This window comes from Pseudorca crassidens, chromosome 3 (genome assembly GCF_039906515.1).
Source record: "Pseudorca crassidens isolate mPseCra1 chromosome 3, mPseCra1.hap1, whole genome shotgun sequence".
Taxonomy (NCBI): Eukaryota; Metazoa; Chordata; class Mammalia; order Artiodactyla; family Delphinidae; genus Pseudorca; species Pseudorca crassidens.
Window position 1 is genome coordinate 137,975,847 of NC_090298.1, and position 23,236 is coordinate 137,999,082.

Here is a 23,236-nt window from a genome sequence, read left to right on the forward strand (position 1 = left end):
TGAGAAGAGGCCTAAATTCCAAGCTTTTCTCACAGGGTCCAGGCAAGACCTGCTCCCCAGGTAGGGCATCTGGAGCCTCAGCTGGCCCAAGGCATGATTGAGAGAGTTGAATGGGCATCTTTGGTTGGGACTGCTTCTGCAGGAATAGGGACAGTCTCTGTGCCCTTAGGGGAAGAGGAGCTAAACTTGGGGCTGTTTCCAAGGGTCCTGGATGAAGTACTTGCCCCATCTGACCCAGACAGGCTCTGACCCCCAGGGGTTTCATTTCAAGAAGAAAGAGATTCTGTGTCATGTTTCATGTGTCTTTTGTTCTCACATGTCACTTAATCCTTAAAACGACCATATGGGAATGATTGCCCACTTCATAGATGAGCAAACCTGGGTCCTACATGGTAAAGTGGAGTGGATAAGGTTACTAGCTGGTGACTTTTACCCAGATCCCAGACTCCAGACCCAGCTCCTATCCTTGGCCCTGGGAAGGAAACTGGTAAATGCTGAACGGAAGACAGACATGGCCCAGAGATTCAGCAGGGGATCTGGGCTCAGGGGCTGAGAGCTTGAGGAGGGCAGCCTGATTACTGGGAATCCCAACATGGCCCAGCCTCCAGGAGGCAGGAAGCCCCCTGAGCAGCCCCTAATGGACTCAGCTGAAGAAGAGGTTTCAGCCCATGGCCAAGCCCTTCCCCCACCCTCACTGGAGCCTCAGAGGAGGAAAGGGTCCAAGGGTAGGGGCGTGAACCATGCCATCTCATGCTTGGCTGCTCTGAGCAGTGGCAGCATTTGTTCAGAGCCCCAAAAACCTCTGTGGTCCTCCTCCCCTCCCTCCCTAACAAAGCCTGGAGCTGAGACACTCATCTCATCACAGTTTGGGTCCAATGAAGGGCTCCTCCTTGTTTCCTACTGTCTGAAGGGATACTGTGGGGGTGCTAGGGTCTCCCTCAGACCTGAGCGCAGAGGTGGCACATGCGCAGCCTGGCCTTGCCTTTGGGAGGCCATCCAACAGACTTGGCTGTGAAGGGAGGACTGGCATGTGTTATTTTTGTGCTCCATATGGCCCTCAGCTCCTGCTGACAGAGCCTGCTGCTTCCATATCTTGGGAAGCTCGGGTTTCTGAGATCCTAGGGCCCAGCTTGCAGGCAATCTGTTGAGTGCAGGTTGACAGCACCAAGACCCACCACAGGTCAGTAAGTAATACAGAGCTCTTCAAAGGGAAAATTGGTCTCTCTCTCGCTCCATAATCCATCCAGTCAGTCCCTTACTCTTGGTCCACATCCTTGATTGTTTCCTGAGGACACACTTTTAGAAGGAGCAAGACTGGGCTGAAAGACACCAGTCCTTAAAAGCGAATCAAACTATACTGCCCAGTTGCTCCCCCAAACCACAGTGAAGGGGTTTTGTTTTACCCTTCCAACTGCCATGCTTCCTTACTTCCAGGAACCACTTCTCCCCACTGGCTGGAATCCTGCTTAGGTGGGCTTGGGGCGGGTGGTAAACTGGGTCCTGGCAAATGAAAATGAAGCATCCTCTCCTCTCACCCCTGAGTGAGGGACCCAGGTTATCCAATCAGAGTAAATATGGGGCCTTGCTTGGCGACCACCACAGAGAGACGTTCCCTTGATACTTTTTCCTCTCTTCACTTAAAAAAAAACTAAACACAAAAGATTCTATGAACACACCTATAATTTAAATAAGAATTATTTTTATTATTATTAAAACAATATGAATGAACATATGTGAACTGCTACCCAGGCTAAGAAAAAGAGAATTACCAGTACCTTAAAATCCCTTACGTACTTTCCCTGATGAATCCACTCCTTACTCCCTAACCTCTAGGCAATAACCATTCTGACTTTTGTGCTAATTGTTCCCTTGCTTTTCTTTATAGGTCTACCTGTGTATCTATCCCAAGAAACATACTTCTTAGTCTTAAAATTGAAGGGCAAGCACACACCAGCCATGCAAGGAGCGGGCAGCACTGTCCCTGCTGGGCAGAGGCTCCAGGAGGAGGTGAGTGGAGCAGTCTTGGTCTGACTTCCGCTTCTCTGGGAGGTGACAAGGCCCTTTCTGGGGAACTCATGAGCAAGGTCACGAGTGAGTCTTGGGAAACACTGGGCTCTCCACAGTTGGGTGCCTGGCAAGACTGGGGTGTAGACCAGGCACTGGACATGCAGCAGAAGTCTGGTCAGTGAAAGTGGGCTGCTCTGTCCTTTCTATATTTGAGCCCACTGTGGTCTACCTCCCACTCTCAGGGGAAAGCTGGAAACTTCTGTGAGTGATATGCATGTCTTCAGCAGAGCTTGAGGGGAGAGACCCTCATTAGCACATGGTCAAGACAAGCCAAGTACTGATGAGAAGCTGGCCCAAGTTGTCCTGGGTGTTCTGTCCTTGGGTTAAGAAGACGGCCTGATGGAAGGGGGTCTTAATGATGACAGTTTGTTTCTTGGGTTGCCCTGATGCAGTGTGGCTCAGTTGCCCTCCACATGTGGTGCAGAGCTGCTATCCTGGAATCATTTTCACCATCCTCCAAAGGATGATTCCCTTGTCATTTCTTTTGTGTGGGGTCTCCTTCTTTCTGCAGCTCATGTCTTCTTCTTTTCTGGTTTATTCTTTCATTTCAATGGAGCTCATCCTCCAGTATCTTCTTGAGAAGAGTGCTTAGGAAACAAATTTGAATTGTAGGACACCCAGCTGGTGCTGGGGGTGTCGTGAGTGAGAGTAAAGGAGAAACACACACCAGATCTCAGATCACATCATGCAGACCTCCTTTGGAGGCCCCTAGACATTGCATCACCAGGGCTATTTTCTCATAGTCTTTGATACCTACTGAAATTCTCATGTCTGTTTGTTTGCTTATTTCTCCTCTGTTTCCCCACAAGATCAGGAGCCCTGGAACATGGTCTCTCACGTCCACTGAAGCATCCCCAGTGCCTGGACTGTGCTTAGGCACATGGTAGTTACCCCAAAACATATTTAAACGAAGAAATGAGTGAGCAGATAGATGGCTATTAGAGTCTGGTCCTATCTGGCCACTGACCTGTTGTATAGCCTGGGACAGAATGCTTCCCTTCTCTGGGCCTCATTTCCTCACTGAACTAAGGGGACTGGGGTGGGAAGGTACCTGACCTTGTCTAGCTCTGGTCTGCACAGGGGCAAGAGCACTGTCCAAAGTCAACAGCTTCCTGCTCACAGGTCCTGCCTTCTTTCTGAAAATCAGGATGATTTTTGCATGCCTCTAGACACCGGATCCCTCCATCTTTCAGGGCCACAGAGGTCCCACACAGAGGCTGGAAATTCATCCCTGAGTCTCAAAGTGCCGGGCAAGAATCCAGCTGGACCAGGAGATGGAGAAACTGAGGACTGGAGGGGGGACACTCGCAATACAGGTCAAAGCTCTGGCTGCCAGCCTGGAGGATTCCCAGTCCTGGGTGGTGGATGGAGGGACCACAATCCACATGCCACCATGCAGAGCAGACCCCGGTGGGTGTCTCAGATTCTCAGAGCCGAAAACAGAACTGTCCTCTGGACTTAGATCTCCTCTGTGTCACCCTGAGCAACTCAAAGCCAAACAGCATTTCATTAGTGACATTTGATGATCAGCTCCCCTTATCTCATTAAGGAACTTTTTACAGGCATGCACTGTCTTAAATAGATTTATGATTTTACTAATATTTTGGTGTGTTAAACTATTCTGGTTCCTTTGCCTTTCCATATACATTTTAGAATGACCTTGTCTGTATCTACAAAAACCCCTGCTGGGATTTTGACTGGAACTGTAGCAAATCTGTAGATTAATTTGGGGAGAACTGGTAACTTTACTATGTTGATTGTTCCAATCCATGAGCACGGTATTTTTTTTTTTTTTTTTGTGGTACACAGGCCTCTCACTGTTGTGGCCTCTCCTGTTGCAGAGCACAGGCTCCGGACTCGCAGGCTCAGCGGCCATGGCTCGTGGGCCCAGTGGCTCCACGGCACGTGGGATCTTCCCGGACCGGGGCACGAACCCGTGTCCCCTGCATTGGCAGGCGGACTCTCAACCACTGCACCACCAGGGAAGCCCCACAGTATGTTTTTAATGTCATTGATTTCTATATTTATCTTTATTATTTCCTTCCTTCTGTCTGCTTTGGGTCTATCTTGCTCTTCTTTTTCTGGTGTCTTAAGGTGAAAGTTTTAATTATTATTTAAGACTTTTCTTCCCTTCTAATGTGAGAATTTAATGCTATCAATTTCTTTTTACAGTACTGTTTGAGGCATATCCCACAAATTTTGATATGCTGTATTTTCATTCTCAATCAGTTAAAAATATTTTCTAATTTCCCTTGAGACTGCCCCTCTTACCTACGAATTATTAGAAATGTGTTGTGTTATTTCTAAGTGTTTGGAGATTATTCTGTTGTTCTTCTATATTTGATTTCCAATCTAATTCCTTTATGGTCAGAAGACATACTTTGTATTAATGCAATGTTTTTATATTTGTTAAGGTGTGTTTTATAATCCGACATAGTCTATCTTGGTGAATACTCCATGTGCATTTGAAAAGAATGTGTATTCTGCTGTTGTTGGGTAAAGTGTTGTATAAATGTCAATTAGATTCAGTTGGTTGATGGCGTTGTTTGGTTCTGTATCCTTGCTGATTTCTGTCTACTAGTTCTCATGATTAGTGAGAGAGAAGTGTTGAAGTCCCTAACTATATTTGTGGATTTGTCTATTTTGCCTTTCAGTTCTGTCAGTTTTGCTTCATGTATTTTGATGCTCTGCTTTTAGAAGCATGCACATTTAGGACTGTTATGTACACTTTGCAAATGACCCTCTTATCATCATGTAACATCCCTCTGGTGACTTTCTGGAGTTCATTCTGTTATTAATATTGCTACTCTAGGTTTCTTTTGATTAGTATTTTCATGGTATATCCTTTCCCATTCTTTTTCTTTGAACCTATCTATGTCATTATACAGTTGACCCTGGAACAATGCAGGGGTTAGCAGTGCTGACCCTCCATGCACTCAAAAATCCACATTTAACTTTACAGTCAGCACTCTGTATCTGCAGTTCTGCGTCTGCAGTTCTGTAGTAGATTTTGCATAATTCTTAAGGGCCCAAGGATTTGAGGGGTGGTAAATGAGCACTGGCTTTATCGTAAAGTTAGCGTTAGCCCCTAATGAGAGATTTCTCCTACTCTTTGAAGCTTTGAAGCTAGGCACTGACTTGTCCTCTCCAGCTATTAAAGTCCTAGATGGCACCTTCTTCCAATATAAAGCTATATTAAAAATCTGTTGCTTAGTGTAGCCACCTTTATTCATTATCTTAGCTAGATCTCCTGGATAGCTTGCTGGAGCTTCTTCTTCAGCACTTGCTGCTTTACCTTGCACTTTTATGTTAAGGAGACGGCGTCTTTCCTTAAACCTCATAAACCAACCTCTGCTAGCTTCAAACTTTTCTTCTGCAGCTTCCTCACCTCTCTCAGCCTTCACATAATTGAGAGTTAGGGCCTTTCTCTGGATTAGGCTTTGGCTTAAGGGAATGTTGTGGCTGGTTTGATCTTCTCTCCAGAACACGAAAACTTTCTCCATATTAGCAATAATGCTGTTTCACTTTTGTATCATTCGTGTGTTCACTGGAGTAGCACTTTTCATTTCCTTCAGGAACCTTCCCTTTGCATTCACTACTTGCCTGTTTGACACAAGAGATCTAGCTTTCGGCCTATCTTGGCTTTTGACATACCTTTCTCACTAAGCGTAATCATTTCTAGCTTTTGATTTAAAGGGAGAGGCATGTGATTCTTCCTTTTATTGAACACTTAGAGGACCTTGTAAGGTTGTAATTGGCCTAATTTCAATACTGTTGTGTTTCAGGGAATAGGGAGGCTGGAGGAGAGGGAGAGAGACAGGGGAATGGCCTGTTAGTGGAGCAGTCGGAACACACATGTATTGATTAAATTTGTTGTCTTTATGGGTGCTGTTCGTGGTGCCTCAAAACAATTACGGTAGTAACGTCAAAGATCATTGATCACAGACCACCCTAACAATTATAGTAATAATGAAATAGTTTGGAATATTGTGAGAATTAACAAAATATACTGCAGAGACACAAAGTGAGCAAATGCTGTTGGAAAAATTGCTTGACACAGAGTTGCCACAAGCCTTCAATTCATAAAAAATGCAGTAACTACAAAGTGCAATAAAATGAGGTATGCTTGTAGGTACTTTTCATAGTCTATTTAGAATCAATATTTTTTACCACTTCAAGTGAAATATAGAAAACTTAGCCACAACTAGGGTGCTTTACCCTCTCTCCTCTATATTGTAAGCATCTTATATGTTACATCTACATACACTGAAAACAACATCTGACAATGTTATCATCTTTGTTTTCAACCACCAAACATATTTTAAAAATTCAAAGGGAGAATAGTCTGTTGTATTTATACAGGTATTTATCATTTCTGTTACTATTCCTTCATTTCTGATGTTATAAGTGCCCTTCTGGTATCATTTCCCTTCTACCAGAGCAACTTCCTTTAGCAATGCAAAAGAGCAGGTCTGTTGGCAATAAATTCTTAGTTTCCTTTCAGCTGAGTGTTTCTTATAACATCTTCATTCCTGAAGGATCTTTTCAATGGATCTAGAATTGTGGGTTGACAGTCCTTTTCTTTCAGCACGTTAAAAAATGTTGTTCCAATTATTTGACCTCTATGGTTTCTAATGAGAAGTCCACAGTCATTTGACTCACTCTTCCCTTCTAAGTAAAGCATCATTTCTCTTGGCTGCTTTTAAGATTTTTTTCTTTGTGTTTAGTTTTCAGTGGTTTGATTATGATGTGTCTGGGCATGAATTTCTTTGTGTTTTATTTTGTTTGGGATTCACCTTGTTTTGGGGTTCTTGAATATGTGGATTTATATCTTTGATTAAATTGAGATGTTTTCAGCCATTATTTCTTCAAATACTTTTTCTGCATTACACTTTTTCTCCCGCCCTTTTGGGACTCCAGTGACATAACTGTTAGACATTTTGCTATTATTCCATAGATGCCTGAAGTTCTGTTAATTTTTCTTTCAATTTCTCTCTGTTGTTCAGACTGGATAATTTCTATTGAACTACCTTCAGTATCACTGGTCATTCTCTCTCATTTCCATTCTGTTACTGAGCCCTTCCAGTGAGTTTCTAGATTTGGGTTATTGCATTTTTCAGTTCTAAGATTTCCATTTGGTTCTTTACATCTCTTATTTCTTTGCTGACATTTTCTATCTTTCCATTTGTTTCAAGAGTATTTGCCCTTATTGTTGGAGCATTTTTATAATAGCTGCTTTAAAGTCTTTGTCAGATAATTTGAATTTGCTAAGATTCATCTTAGCATTGGCATCTATTCATTGTCTTTTCCCATGTGAGTTGAGATTTTCCTAGTTCTTCACATCTCAAGTAATTTTGGATGGTGTTCTAGACATTTTGAATACTATGTTTACAAATTCTTGTTCTTTAAAAAATCCCATGGAGAATATTTATGTTTCTGTTTTAGCAGGCAATTGATCCAGTTGGGCTTGTTCCAAAAGTTGGGCTTGTTCTGATGGGGTTGTGATTTTAATGTTTGTTAGTTTTATTTTCAAAGCCATTGAGTTGATGTTCAAATCTGTATGTCATGCAGTGGCTAATCTGAGATGTGGGCAATAGTCTTATTTTGTACTTTAGTTATCAAAGCCTATGATGTGCTCTTTAGGGTCAGATCCCCAAATGTGCAGCTTGGGTATGAGCCCAGGAGTTCATAAACAACTTTATGAGGTTGCTTTTCTGACCTCCTCCCTTTCTACAATCTATGGTATTTTCCAGTGTCCTGGGGCTCCCTTTTTTTGGTCTTCAAGGCAGAAAGCTAGGGCTTTACTTACCCCGTTCTGCTATGCACTTCCTATGACTATGCCTGCATCCATGGCTAAGTGGTAGGAGGACAGAGAGAGATAGAAAAGTGGCAAGTTCACCCTGTCTTCAGTGGGGCAACAGCTCCTCTGCTCAGAGAGAAAGGTTTCCCTTCCTCAGAGTTTTAGGTTCTTGCGGGGTCCAAGAAATGGTCTTGTGGGATTGCTTGTGAGCTAGAGTATAAAAGAGCACAGGAAAGATTTTTTAAATGGATTTTCCTGCTCTCTCAGAAATAAGAGGCCTCTCACTTGCTCCTTGAGCCAGAACCAGTGGGTGTCTCCTGAAGCTCTCTGTGCCAGTGTTGATGTCCCTTTTAGGTTTCAGGCTGCCCTGAGTTCAGGCTAGCGAACACCAGTGGAGGAAAAATGGTAAACTCACTGCCAGTTAGGTGGTACTTCAAATTCTGATTTTCTTCCCCAATCTGCCTGCTATTATTCAGTTTTCAAAGTCCTCTAGCTGCTCCATGTGTACTGTTAGATTTTAAGCTTCAGTGGGAGAGATAGGATGGAGTATGCTTATACTATCCTAGAACCCAAAAGCTGGTGCTTATATTACATTTTGTAGTTTCATTCTTTTTAAAAATCAATAATGTTTGTTTTCATTACATTAATTTTATGGTCACTTTCAACTGATACTGGTGATTTAGATAGGAATGTAAAATTTCACTACAGAATACTTTCATTTTAATAAATGAGTTGATTTTATAAAAAATAGTAAGCAAGACTACACCAGTATCTGCCTGCCTGCTGTGCCCCAAACATGCATCCACACTCCCACCACTGAGTCAGGTTTTCAACTGTTTCCTCCATTTTAGAGGACCCGTCTTCTGTTCCTCTTGAAGGTCCAGCTGCAGTGTTCCCTCCTGGAAGAAGCCTTCAAAAATGCAGTAGAGGGCTTCCCTGGTGGTGCAGTGGTTGAGAGTCCGCCTGCCAATGCAGGAGACACGGGTTCATGCCCCGGTCCGGGAAGATCCCACATGCCGTGGAGCGGCTAGGCCCGTGAGCCATGGCCGCTGAGCCTGTGTGTTCGGAGCCTGTGCTCCGCAACAGGAGAGGTCACAACAGTGAGAGGCCTGCGTACCACAAAAAAAAAAAAAAAAAAAAATGCAGTAGATAGGGGGCTGGGGCCAAATGCATTTGGAGGCGGCCACTAGAGGAACAGAGTAAAGAAAGGGTCCTCTGAGCAGCTGGGGTTATAGAGACAGACTTGGGAAGGGCTGGTAGGCTGCGACAGGGGGAGCGGGTGGCAGGTGGGCATAAGCTGCAAGGGTGTGTGTGGACTCCTCCCTGAGCCTGAGTTTCCCCCCATGAACAATGGGGATGGTAAGCCCACATAAGCATGGAAAGGTTGTGAGCAACTGCGCCCAGGACAGCACTGGAACTTGGTCAGAACCATCCCCGGCTATGGCTGGGCCCTCCTCTAAAGTCCTTCTCATGGCCCATGAGGTCCCCCCGACTGGGCTCCAAGCCCACCACTCCAACCTCGTCCTAAATTCTCTCCTTGCACACGCTGCACTCATTCTTGCCTCGGGGCTCTGTGCTTGCTGTTCCCCACTGGGAACACCCTTCCTCCCGGATGCCTCCCTCTCATCTCCCATCAGAGCCTTCCCTGACTGCAGGTCCACATGGCATTCACTGCCCAGTCATTCTCCACCCTGGACATCATTTCATATTCCTGTGGCATGAAGCTATCGTGTGTCTTATTTGTCTCCTGTTCTCCCCATGGGACCGTGAGCTCCTTGGGGGCACAGCTTTGTTAGTCCTATTCATGGCTGCACCCCCAACATCTGGACCAGGGCTCAGCCAGCACTTGCTGAATGAATGAATGAATGAATGAACAAACGAACAACCGTCACTAGGCGGTGACTGGATGCAACACCAGACAGAGGAGGGCAGAGAAAGTGCTTAGTGGTGCCTGGCCAGGGGCTGAGGCTGACAGTGGTGACCATGCTGCTTCATGGGGCTGGCCAGCCAGGCGACAGCTGCCAGGGAGGAGTGTGGCTTGTTTTGTGAGGGGAAAACAAGTGTCTTATTTATCACAGACAATGAATATCAGACTGTGTGAAAAACACATTTGTCACTGAGATGTGTGAATCAAGGACCCAGGCATGAAAGCGCTAACTGTTCCTCAGCTGAGATTCTTTTAGATACTGCTACCCACCAGCGGAGAGGCACAGCCCTGCCTGCCCTGCCCAGGCCCAGCCACCTCGTCCCCTTGGAGGCCACCACTCCAGTCAGGCTCACCACCCTCCTGTGACTGACCAGAGTCAGCTGTCCCCAGGTTTCTCTCCTGTTGAACCTCCTGATGGCTCCTGTGGCCCCAGCCCTCAGCTGAGCCCCTCTCTGTGCTGCAGCCAAAGGGGCTGCACCGGCAGCTAGGTCATGTCCCTCTCTTGCTCCCCGCATCATCAGAGCTGAGTCCTGAACATGGTGGTAGCTGTGGGAGCTGCCCCGAGGCTGGGCCCCCTGCTCTTGGCTCCCTGCCTCCCCTCAGGCTATGATGTGTGTGTCTCCCTCCAGTGGGTGGGGTCAGGATCACCCCTCTGTGGCCCCTGTCCAGCGAGAGGCTGGACATAAGCACTGGCTCTCATAAGCACTGTAGAGCCGCTCCAAATGGGGGCCCTTGAGTCCCAGAGAGTTGGCGACAGCCCCGGTCAGAAGGCCATGGTCCTGGTTCCAGGTGCAGGGGCCACACCTTGAGACACAGGCCATGGCCCCCAACCTAGGCATCCTGGGGCCCTTCTCCAGCCCAGAAGTGGGATCCTCACCTCTTTAACCTCCTTGGGGAGGGAGTACCCAGTGGGCTACAGGGAAGGAAAACCATTCTCAGCTCAGGTTTTGTGGCTTCTGAGTTGCAAGAGCCTGGGACTTTCAGCTTCCACAGCTGAGCTCCGAAGGCGGCCTCAGGTGAATATAGAAGGTGTGAGCCATCTAGGAGGTCATGGGCCCTGGGGCCTGCTCACCTGGAGGTGGCAGGGCAGGGGGAGCCTCATGTTCAGACACTGAAGACTGGAAGAAAGGGGACATCAACAAGGACCACGGTCCCCACCCTGCATGGCCCTGGAACCCAACATAACCCTGGAGATGACAACACCCCAGCAAACCCAGAGCCAGCATTCTGGGCTGAGGGATTTGTCTTTGTTAATGCTGAAAACATTTGGAATGTCTAGTCCACTGTGCTCGGCACCCACTGCCTTGACTCCCCGCTGTGGGTCAGCCCCGGCTGCCTGCGCACCTGCAGGGACGCTGCCCATATCTCCTTGGAGTTTGAGGCAAAAATAGCTAATTGCATCTCCAAGTGTCTGCATGAGTCACCCGCACCTCCTGACAAAGACCTCTCAGGTGTTTTCAAGGATGGGAAATGGTTGGCAAAAATAAAACCTTTGTTTTTTATCCCTGTGGCTTCTGGGATTCGTTTCAGAGTGTCTGGGGAGGTAAGCCTGGGAGGCCTGGGGACGTGCCCTGTGGGCTACGCGCTGGTGGGGGGGGTCTTCCTCACCGTCTGGCACTGGGACAGTCCCTTCCCCTGTATGAGCCTCAGTTTCCACATCTATAAAGTGCGCTGATAATAGCCACCCTGAGGTGGGTCTACTGGGGTCAGGAGCAGAGTCAGTGCTCTATCGGTGTGGTCCTGCCCACTCTCTGACAAGGGGCACTCAGGATCCTATCGTTCTCAGATGGCCGGGAGGCCATCCCAGCCTGCTCCCCTGCCTCCTTCAGGTGGGAACTGCCCCTGGCCCAGGCTGCCCGGCCTTCCACTGCCACTTGTGTTATCCTGGCCTCTCTCAGACCTCAGGATCTGGCCAAGTGCACCTTATGGCATCCTGGTCAGGCCCCAGGAAACACGAGGTGGCTAAGGAAGTGGGGGCATGGAGGTGCAGGGATCCCCAGAAGTCAGGACGGTCTGGGGTGTGCACAACTCCCAGATGCTGCTGCCCAATGGCTCCTCTCAGACCCTCCCGTCAAGCCCAGCCAGGGCCTTCCTGCCCCAGCCTGAAAAGAACTGGGCCCACCTCCTCCTTTCTCTAGAATCCCTGCTAGGCCCCACCGTGGAGCTGGAGCCCACCTGGATCTCCTCCCCACAAGTGTGCCCTCTCACCCTATAGCCCTCCCACCTGCCCACCAACATTCCATTCCCACCTCTCTGGCCCCTTCCTGCCTCCAGGCCTTTGCACTTGCTGTACCCTCTTCTTGGATGGCAGAGGCTGAAGTTCAACCCGCTGTCCTTTCCTCCAGGGAGCCTGACTCAATCCCCTCCGCTGGTGGCCAGAGCTCCCTTTCTGGGCTCCCATGCCCTTTGCACAGTCCTCTGGGCACATATGTCCCTGGGCAGGGCTTGCGTTCCCTGTCTGGCTCTCTCACCTACTTGTTCATGGCCAGGGAGGGTGCAGTTCACCTCTCTGTCCCCGGTACTGGTCTTGGCGGGCACCGGCCAAGTGCAAGCTCAATGGTCACTCCAGGTAAGTCACCTGAGGTTGACAAGCAGAGGCCCAGGTGTCCTGCCCTTTTAAACGGTGAATTTGCTGACCTTATTTACACAAGGGCTTTCATAAGAATCAGCATTTCTGCCTTCGCTCAAGAGCTCAGAAGAGCCAGCCACATCAGGCCTGTGTTCCCGCCTGGCACCTGTCCCTCTACCCGGGGATGCCACCACCTCACTGTCCCCATCAGCCGCCTGTCCCTGCTCTGCCTGGCCTGATTAAATCCTCTGTGGTCGCCTGGGATTTGGGCACCTCAGGGGATCCTGGGGCAGGGGTCCTGCTGTCCTGGGGCACACTGGAGACCAGACCCTCACACTGACTCTACCTGTGGAAGCCACATGGACATCACTCCCTGGGGCTGTTTCCCTCTAGTTAGAGATGTCTGTTAAGGGTCTGGAAAATCTTAATGAACAGAGAAATCATTTCATTTCTCCTTGAATTTGGAAATCTTCAGGAAGGAGTTAAAACCTGTGGGATGGGGCTTCCCTGGTGGCGCAGTGGTTGAGAGTCCGCCTGCCGATGCAGGGGACACGGGTTCGTGCTCCAGTCCAGGAAGATCCCACATGCCACGGAGTGGCTGGGCCCGTGAGCCATGGCCGCTAAGCCTGCGCGTCCGGAGCCTGTACTCCACAATGGGAGAGGCCACAACAGTGAGAGGCCCGCTTACCACAAAAAAAAAAAAAAAAAAAAAAAAAAAAACCTGTGGGATGGTCCCAGAGAGTTGGGCAGCTGAATGACTAGGAGGGCGCTGCGGACTTCCCACCTCTTCTCCTCCCCCCACAGATGGTAGGAACTGGAGAAGTAGGGCCTGAGTGACACCCAGCAGGGCCACTTATCTGAAAATAACTCCGAGAAGCAAGAAGCTGCTTTTAAATACTTCTCATTCTTGCTATAAGAAGAGGCTCTCACAGCTGAACTTTAACAAATTCGTCATTGTCTTTTCTGGGAAGACAAGGGAAGATGAAGTCATCAGTGTTATAATAAAACAAAGAAACATACTGTTTTTCTCTGGCTTCTCTCAGGAATGTCGAGTAGACAGAGAAAAGGCCCTTGTCAGAGAGGCTGGGAGGATGTATGTGTGTGTCTGAACCCCGTAGCTGGTGGCTCCATTTGGCATTCTGAGTCACTCCCTATCCTGGGCTGTAGCCTCTGGACCACTGGGGCCCTTGTCCACGGCCAACAGCATGCAGCATGTGCACAAACACAATTGTGAATCTGGTTCCCTCCAGGCTTGCTGAAAAGCAGTTTGACTGTCACCTGCAGGGGACACAGAAGGGGTTCTGTGGTTGTCACAGAAGGGGAAACTGAGGCTCAGAGAAAGGGCCTGACCTGTGCTAGGTCACCCAGCTGGATTGAGGGGGGACCAAGATGGCCCCCACCCCTTCCAGGGATTCAAATTGATATTGGGCTTTTATTGACTTCTGAAATGGGTCTGGGGTAGCCCACAGCCGGGACTGATTCTGACTTGGGAGGGTCTCCACACAGAGACCCCAGGCAGCTCATGTGGGGAAAGGCCCAGGCTGGATGGTGGGCTACTCGGATCACAGGCACTAGAGGCTGCCCCAGTGCACATGGTCAACCCCAGGGGCCCAGGCAGATCAGTGCCTCCCCAGCCACTGTCCTAAAAGACAGTAAAGGAGGTAATGGTGTTAGAACTTGAGTCCTGTGTAAGAGGCCACTTGTCCATGGCCACCTTTGCAGAAGGCAGTGAGCCTCTGCCTCTGAGGCTGAGACCTCCCACACTGGGGGTAGGGCCATCTTGGTCAGATGTGGGCACTGGACATCTGTCCCTGCCCTCAGCATCTGGGGGAGGCTGGAAGTCACTGGAGTTGCTCCTGGAAAATGCAGATGCCTGGGCCTCGCCCCAGCTTGTGGACATCCTGGGTGGTTCCAATGCTCAACCAGCCAGATCCTTCACCTAGAGGAGTCCCAGATGTGGGGACCCACAGACCACCACCCATCTGGGAGCCCTCAGGCAAGTCCCATCCCCCTAAGAGCTTCCTAATAAAGTGGATACAGTGCACCGCCTCACTTGTGGACAGGAGGATACAGGTGTGAACCAGCCGCCACGCGCCAAACTCACAGCCCAAAGACGGTTAACACACACATCCTTGAAAATAAACACATGAGTATTAAGAAAGCCCAACAATGCCCTGGCAGAAAGGGGACAGCCAGTTTTCCCTCCGACAGATTCACCAGTCCTTCTACTAGTAGCAGTAGTGATGGTGGAAGCAGTAAGAGGGATCACAGTGACAGCAGGAGCCCAGACTCACTGCTCAGCCACTGGGTGGATTCCTCATCGTCTCTGTCCCACACCACGCCGTTGCTCTCATCCTCCCTGTTTCACATGAGGTGACCCTGGTTGAGTGACCTGCCGCTGCAGTGTGGGGAGCTGGGGGAGCCAGGCCATGGCACGGCATGTGACCAAGAACACAGCTCACCCCACTTCCTCCATTCTGGGCCCTGGGCCACATGTGTCAGTGCATGGAATCCCCAAGAGGGAGTGCTGGAGAAGTGAGGACACCCACCAGAAGGAGAAGTTTTCACAGGGCTAGGGACACCGATATGCCAGGTACCAGCAGGGTGATAAGGGTGGGGCCCCCCTATGCACACCTGCCCTGTGCAGCCCCCTGGGTCCCTCCAAGAGCCTGGCTCGGGCTCAGGACCTTCAGAACATGAAACCGCTCATTTCAGCGTTCGTTGAATGACAGGATCGATTTCATGATATTTCCGGGTCTGACTACTCTCTGCACAGCTATTCACTTAATCATGTTCTTTATCAATTCACATTTTAAAATTAGCATCATTCTTACCAATAATATCTATGAACTCACAGGTCTAATGTGCTGGCTGTGTGCTTTTTAAAATGCATTAAAATAAACATGTCAACACATAACAGTGACTGAATAGTGAACAAGTGTTGTCAATCCTCAGCCCAGCCTGAAGAGGCAGCATTGCTGGTCCCTGAGGACAATGGCTGTCGGGTGAGGTGGATTTTAGGACCTCTAAAATCTTGGGGTCTCTTAGGTGAACGAAGCTGCCTCCTTGACATGCCTGAGACCCACAGGGACCCATGTCTTTGGGCCTCAGCTGGCTACACCCTCCAGCAGCAGGTGGCCCTTGAGGCAGAGGTCACGCAGGCCACACCCTCCCCTCAGCACACTTTCACTGTGGTCTCCAGTCCATGGAGGGCCTGGGAGGGCAGTGAATGGTCCAGCCATGCTGAGTGCTGCTTTAATCTTGCAAAGACCTGTCCTAAGTGGCTGCCAATCCTGTCATCAGGACAATGACTTCCAGGTTCTGTACAGGCCGCCAGGCCAGCCCAGGCACCACCTATCATACCTCCAGGACTTGCCAGGATGTGGCAGGGAGGAATCACTGCTTGTGCAGATGGGCCATGCTGCTCCGGGGACAGGGGGCCCTGGCTTTCTGGGACTAATACTTTTCTTCAAAAAAAGACACAGACACTATGAAAACATCACTGTTCTGGTGATGGCAGCTGTCAGGGCCTGGCAGAGGCCAGTCCCACATGAGTATCCTCCTGGCCCCAATCTGCTCCTGGAGGAGGGGGCTACAGAGAAGAGGGGCTTCCAGGGATGGTGACTTTGCCAGCATGTGGGGGACCGAGATGTGTGGGGTGAGACCCTCAGTGAGAGAAGGAGTGGCCAGGTAAGGGGCAGTGAGGGTGATGCTAGTCTAAGGGCCATAGAGCGACTGGAGTTACTTCCAGAAATATCCCTCCTAGGAAAGGATGTCTTTGGGGCTGTCTGCACATAATATCCCTGGCTCAGCAGCCCTGATCCCTTCCCTCTCCAGGCCCACCTCCTACTCGGTGCAGGGGCTGGCCTGCCTTAGTAACTTATTTCAAGGTGAACTCACTGAGTGCTTATGCTCTGCTCACCTAGCAGTTTCCCTAAGGAAGCAGCCTGTTAATTGGCTCCGTTTTAACCTCTTCTCAGTTCCAGCAGCCCCAGCAAAGGCCCTCAGATGAGTGTCTGCACTATCCCTCTGGCCAGGCTGCAGCAGTACATGGACCAAGTGAGGCTAGGGCGCAGTAAGCAAGAGAAAGACCCCAGCTTGCCTCCTGGTCCACACCAAGACTTGGCCCTGCTGTAGCTGCCCAAGGTCACGGGCCTCTGTGGCTTCTGCCTACCCAGCATCTATTCCTCCTTCTGGCAACAGAACCCATTCTGTCCTCTCTCTCTTGCCTGTGGTATTAAAGGCACATGGCCCTAGTGGCTACTTGGGGTAGGAACTAGCTTGGCCTACAGTGCTTTGGGATGGGCATGCGATTCAGGCCCGGCCACTCGGTGCATTCTACCTCCAGACTTTGGGATAGATTCATGGGTAGGCATGTCACTTGGGTGGGCCACCAGAGAGATAAATGTCTTGGGAGCAGAGACTCTGTCTTCTGCTTAGGGAAAGTAAAGGACAGGAGGTAAGTGCAAGGTTGCTGAGACACGTCTTATAAAAGAAGCCCATGTGGAGAAAGAAGAGCCAACAGGCAGAGAGCCTGAGACCATGTCCTAGATCTAGCCATGCCTGAAGTCTACCCCTGGGCTTTTTATTTACAGATGCAAATACATTCTCTTTTTGTGCTTATGTCTGCTTGAGCTGAGTTTCTGCACATGCAATAGAAAGAACCTTAATGACCCAGGCGCTCAAGACAGGCATGTTTTTGGAGTACACCACCACCGTGGACTGTGGGAAGTGCATTGACTTTACACATAGGCTGACGAGGGCAGATGTGGGTTTGGTCCTTAGCTCTGAGTTCCTGGGGAGGTCACCTTCCCTCTCATATTCTCTTCTGTAAAATGGATCTAATGACCCCAGCTCACAGGCTGATGTGCCAAGGTGACATCTGGCCTGGAACTCAATGGCAGGAAGGACCAGATATGGGAAGGACATCCTGGGAGTTGGGGAAGGGCTGTGTAGGGGGCAGCAAGTGCCAAGGCCCAGAGGAGGGAGCAAGCCAAGAAGAGCGAGGCTGCTGTGGCTAGAGCGGGTGACGAGAATCCTCACCATGGGGCACGGGATGGGGAAGAGGTAGGTTTGGTCAAGTGTTGTGGGATGGCCCTGGTGGGTCTCTACTGGGTGAAGAATGGGCATGATTGTGGGATGAGCTGGAATCAGGGGGTGGAGAGAAGTGGCTGCATTCTGGACAGATCAAGAAATTGACACCCACAGGCCATGCAGATGTTTGGATGGCAAGGGGGTGGCTGATGGAAAAGGACACTCAGCTACTCAGGTTGGCACCTGGCCACCTGGGTGACTTGACTGAGATGAGGGAGACTGTAGGAAGAAGAGGTGGGAGGGGTGGGGGGAAGCCCAGAGTGGAACAGTGGAGGAAGGAAGGGCTGATCAGTGGGCCAACCATACAGAGAGCAGAGGACAGCATGAGGCGATGCCCCAAGGTTTTGAGGACCTGCTCCAGAGCAACTGATGGGTGGCATGAAGGCAGAAGCTAGCATGGATCTTCACCTTCGACCTTAACCATTACTCTGAGACCCTATCCAGGGAGAGTGCAACGATCAATAGCACCTGCCAAGGGCAAGGAGGCTCACCACACTGCTAAGAATGTGCAGCACCCGGCAACAGGCACTGGTTAAGCGAAGGGTGGTCCCTTTCTTCAACAGAATACCATGCAGCAGTCAGAGGAGCACAAGAGATGCTGAGAATGTCTGCCAGCTAAGGAGTGAGAAAAGCCAGTTATAATTCAGGCTATGTTTAGAATGAGCGAAGCTTTGCAAAAGAAAAATATACCTCCATGCACCCAGAGAAAAAGTCCAGCACAGTCAATGATGAGAGGGATTATCTTGTCCTTAATAGGCTAGTGAGTGGTTTTGGTTTCTCCTTTACCACTTTCTGCATTTCTGACATTTTCCCCTTCAATGGCTTGTATTACTCTTACAAAGAAGCATCAGAGAGTTTTCATTTTGGGGAAAAAAGAAAGGAAATACAAGGAAAGAGCAGACAGGTGATGGAGGAGGAGTGTGGCTCCAGGTCCCCCAGCAGACGCCAGGGGGAGGCAGCTTGCTGGGGCCTGCAGCTTTGGGGAAGGCAGCCAATTCCTCTCTCTCCAGCCACTTGTTAGTCTGAGGAGGTAATAACACACAGAAGCATGCAGGGCACATTTGAGTTTAACAAAAAGCAGGGATGATTGACTCCAAGTCATTTCTCAAAGCAGAAGCCAGCATATGGGATGGCCCGGCTGCTGCCTTCAGACACCAAACAGCTGCAAGGCCGACTCTTTTCTAAAACCAGTGCTGCCACCATTGCTCTTTGAGATGAGCTCCAAGATCCAAATACTCAGAATACAAACTGCCATTTGGGGGTTCACACTGGCATGTGCACAGCGCTTTACAGTTGGCAGAGTCCTTTCACAGATGTCATTCCCTTTGAGTCCTAGGTCCCTGCATATACACTCAGGGAGCTAAGCCCCCGCCCCAGCCTGGCCACTAGCAAGCAGCCCAGGACCCAGCTCCTGCCCAAAGGACTGCCAAGTTTACTCCCACAAGCAGAGCCCCTGGGGCCCTTAGCTTCTTTTTCAGCCTTAGTTATTGTTACTTGTTTGTGTTTTAACTTTTTAATGAAGTATAGCATACATCCTGAAATGTACACACATTTGAAGTGTGCAGGTAGGTGAGTTCTCCCAAAGTGAACACACCTGTGCAACCAGCACCCAGGTGGAGAAACAGCACATTTCCAGCTCCCTGAAGTCCAGCCTGGGCCCCTTTCCTCTCATTAACCCTTAATTTCAGCTGGAAAGAAAAATGAAGAGGGATCACCATGTAGGAAACCATCACTGTTAAGACAATGCCTGAGACGTGCAGTACCCAGAGGGCTATTCCTAAATGCAGAGAAAGGAGATGAGGAGGGGCCCCATGTGCCCTGCATGCGTGGCCGTGGTGGGCTGCACACCCAGCTTGGGGCCACTCTGCCCCTCTCGTCACTGGTGGTCAGGAGGCCGCTGCCTGGGGATACACCGAGCCTGCTCAGCCTCAGTCCCACTCCAGATCTACATAAAAGAAGCAAAACCAAGGGAAATATATGGGTAGATATAAAGACATTTTTTCTTTTCCTTTAAATATCTTTAAAATGTAATTGACCGTTCAAAGCAAAAATAACGTAGTGTGGGGTTTATAAATATGTAGAAATACAATGTATGACAACAGCACTGTTATGGGTTTCACTGTTTCCCCCAAAAAAAGATATGTTGAATTTCTAACCCCTAGAATCTCCGAATGTAACATTATTTGGAAATAGGGTCACTATAGATTTAATTAGTTAAGATGAGGTCATTCTAGAGTCAGATGGGCCCCTAATTTGACTCGTATCCTTAAAAGAAGATGGCCATTTGAAGACACAGGCACACTGAGAGGAAATCATGTGACAATGAAGGTGGAGATTGGAGCTTCAAGCCAAGTAATGTCAAAGATTTCTGGCAAACCACCAGAAGCTAGGAAGAGGCAAGGAAGGATTTTCCTATTGGTTTCAGAGAAAGCATGGCCCTGTTGATGCCTTGATTTTGGACTTCTACCCTATGAGAGAATAGATTTCTGTTGTTTTAAGCCAACCCAGTTTGTAGTACTTTGTTACACAACTCTAAGAAACAAATACCAGCACAAAGGCTGAGAGAGAATGGAAGTACACTGGCATCAGGTCCTTATACCATATGTGAAGTAGTATAGTATCACTTGAAGGTAGACTATGCTAAGTTAAAGATGTGGTGGGAAGAATTCTAAGATGGCCCCTCAGATTCCCAAGCCCCTGGTGTACACGCCTTGTGTAATCCCTTCTCCTTGAGTGTGGGTGAGACCCATGAATGTCATGGATGGTACTCCCATGATTAGGTTATGTTACACAGCAAAGGTGAAGGGAATTTTACAAATTTAATTAAGGACCTTAATCAGTTGGCTTACAGCTAATCTAGATTAGGTCAGGCTCCTGGGTGAGCCTGACCTAATCAGTGAGCTCTTAAAAAAAAAAAGTCTAGAAGTCGGAGACTCGCATCAGAAGCTCTCCTGATGTCCTTGAGAAACTAAGCCATTATGAGTTCAACAGCTGCAAGGAAATGAATTCTGCCACCATCTACATGAGCTTGAAAGGGGATCCTAAGGTTCAGATGAGATTCCAACCCCAGGCTTCTGAGACTCTGAGGAAAGGACCCAGCTAACCTGTCCCTGGAAACTGACTCATGGAAACTCTAAAATAATAAATGTGTGTTGTTTTATGTTACCAAGATTGTTTTAATGCTTTAGGTAACAAAAAAAAGTAATACAATGTATATTATTACACCTAAATCCAGCCCTAAAATAACATAACACAGGAATACAGCTAATACATCAACAAAGAGGATAAAATGGGATCACTAAAAAACAGCCAATCGCCTAAATCCAGCCCTAAAATAACATAAAACAGGAATACAGCTAATACCTCAACAAAGGGGATAAAACGGGATCACTAAAAAACAGCCAATTAATCCAAAATAAGTCAGAAAAAGAACATAAAAGGATAAAGAACATCTGAAATAAATAAAAAGTAAATAACAAGGTGGTAGATATAAATCCAAAAATATCAATAATCACATTAAGTGTAAATGGTCTAAACAACCGAATGAAAAGGCAGAGATTTTCAGATTAGATAGAAACCTAGAACCACACAGAGCCCTCTATTTAAATATAAAGACACAAATAGTGGCAAAGTAAAAAGATGAAAAAAAGGAAAGAAAGATGGTGTGTCTACATTATTCTCAGACAGAGTAGATAAAGAGGGGCATTTCATAATGACAAAGGGGTCCATTTATTAAGAGGACATAAACATCCTAAATGTGTACTCACCTAATAACAGAGTTTCAAAATATATGAAGCAAGAACAGATAGAACATAGCAGAATGACTGAGGCAGAAGAATGAATAAGTGACCTGGAAGATAAAATAGTGGAAATAACTACCACAGAGCAGAATAAAGAAAAAGAATGAAAAGAATTGAGGACAGTTTCAGAGATCTCTGGGACAACACTAAATGCACCAACATTCAAATTATAGGGGTCCCAGAAGAAGAAGAGAAAAAGAAAGGGGTGGAGAAAATATTTGAAGGATTACAGTTGAGAACTTCCCTAACATAGGAAATATTCAATCAAGTCCAGGAAGTGCAGAGAGTCCCATACAGGATAAATCCAAGGAGAAACACACCAAGACACATATTAATCAAACTATCAAAAATTAAATACAAAGAAAAAATGTTAAAAGCAGCAAGGGAAAAAACAACAAATAACATACAAGGGAATCCCCATAAGGTTAACAGCTGATCTTTCAGCAGAAACTCTGCAAGCCAAAAGGGAGTGGCAGGACATATTTAAAGTGATGAAAGGGAAAAACCTACAACCAAGATTACTCTACCCAGCAAGGATCTCATTCAGATATGACAGAGAAATTAAAACATTTACAGACAAGCAAAATCTAAGAGAATTCAGCACCACCAAACCAGCTTTACAACAAATGCTAAAGGAACTTCTCTAGGCAGGAAACACAAGAAAAGGAAAAGACCTACAAAAACAAACCCAAAACAATTAAGAAAATGGTAATAGGAACATACATATCGATAATTACCTTAAATGTAAATGGATTAAATGCTCCAACCAAAAGACACAGACTGGCTGAATGGATACAAAAACAAGACTCGTATATACGCTGTCTACAAGAGACCCACTTCAGACCTAGGGACACATACAGACTGAAAGTGAGGGGATGGAAAAAGATATTCCATGAAAATGCAATTCAAAAGAAAGCTGGAGTAGCAATAGTCATATCAGATAAAATAGACTTTAAAATGAAGCATGTTATAAGAGACAAGGAAGGACACTACATAATGATCAAGTCAATCCAAGAAGAAGATATAACAATTGTAAATATCTGTGCACCCAATATAGGAGCACCCCAATACATAAGGCAAATATTAACAGCCATAAAAGGGGAAATCAACAGTAACACAATCATAGTAGGGGATTTAACACCCCACTTTCACCATTGGAGAGATCATCCAAAATGAAAATAAATAAGGAAACACAAGCTTTAAATGATACATTAAACAAGATGGACTTAATTGATATTTATAGGACATTCCATCCCAAAACAACAGAATACACTTTCTTCTCAAGTGCTCATGGAACATTCTCCAGGATAGATCATATCTTGGGTCACAAATCAACCCTTGGTAAATTTAAGAAAACTGAAATCGTATCAAGTATCTTTTCTGACCACAACACTATGAGACTAGATATCAATTACAGGAAAAAAAATCTGTAAAAAAATACAAACACATGGAGGCTAAACAATACACTACTTAACAACCAAGAGGTCACTGAAGAAATCAAAGAGGAAATCAAAAAATACCTAGAAACAAATGACAATGAAAACACGATGACCCAAAACCTATGGGATGCAGCAAAAGCAGTTCTAAGAGGGAAGTTTATAGCAGTGCAATCCTACCTCAAGAAACAAGAAAAATCTCAAATAAACAACCTAAACTTACACCTAAAGCAATTAGAGAAAGAAGAACAAAAAACATCCAAGGTTAGCAGAAGGAAAGAAATCATAAAGGTCAGATCAGAAATAAATGAAAAAGAAATGAAGGAAACAGTAGCAAACATCAATAAAAGTAAAAGCTGGTTCTTTGAGAAGACAAACAAAATTGATAAACCATTAGACAGCCTCATCAAGAAAAAAAGGAAGAAGACTTAAATCAATAGAATTAGAAATAAAAAAGGATAAGTAACAACTGACACTGCAGAAATACAAAGCATCATGAGAGATTACTACAAGCAACTATATGCCAATAAAATGGACAACCTG

General features: G+C 47.3%; 1 protein-coding gene and 1 long non-coding RNA gene across 18 annotated transcripts in view; both read right to left on the reverse strand.

Moving 5' to 3' along the window:
• The window catches only part of RASGEF1C (RasGEF domain family member 1C), a 97,782-nt gene that overhangs the window by 47,987 nt on the left and 26,559 nt on the right, over window positions 1-23,236 (reverse strand). The window lies entirely within an intron of this gene.
• Window positions 1,680-14,727, reverse strand: LOC137222007 (uncharacterized). The gene is made up of 2 exons (XR_010942249.1): window positions 14,402-14,727; window positions 1,680-2,694 (listed from the first exon to the last, which is right to left on the reverse strand). It is a non-coding gene; the product is annotated as an uncharacterized lncRNA (long non-coding RNA).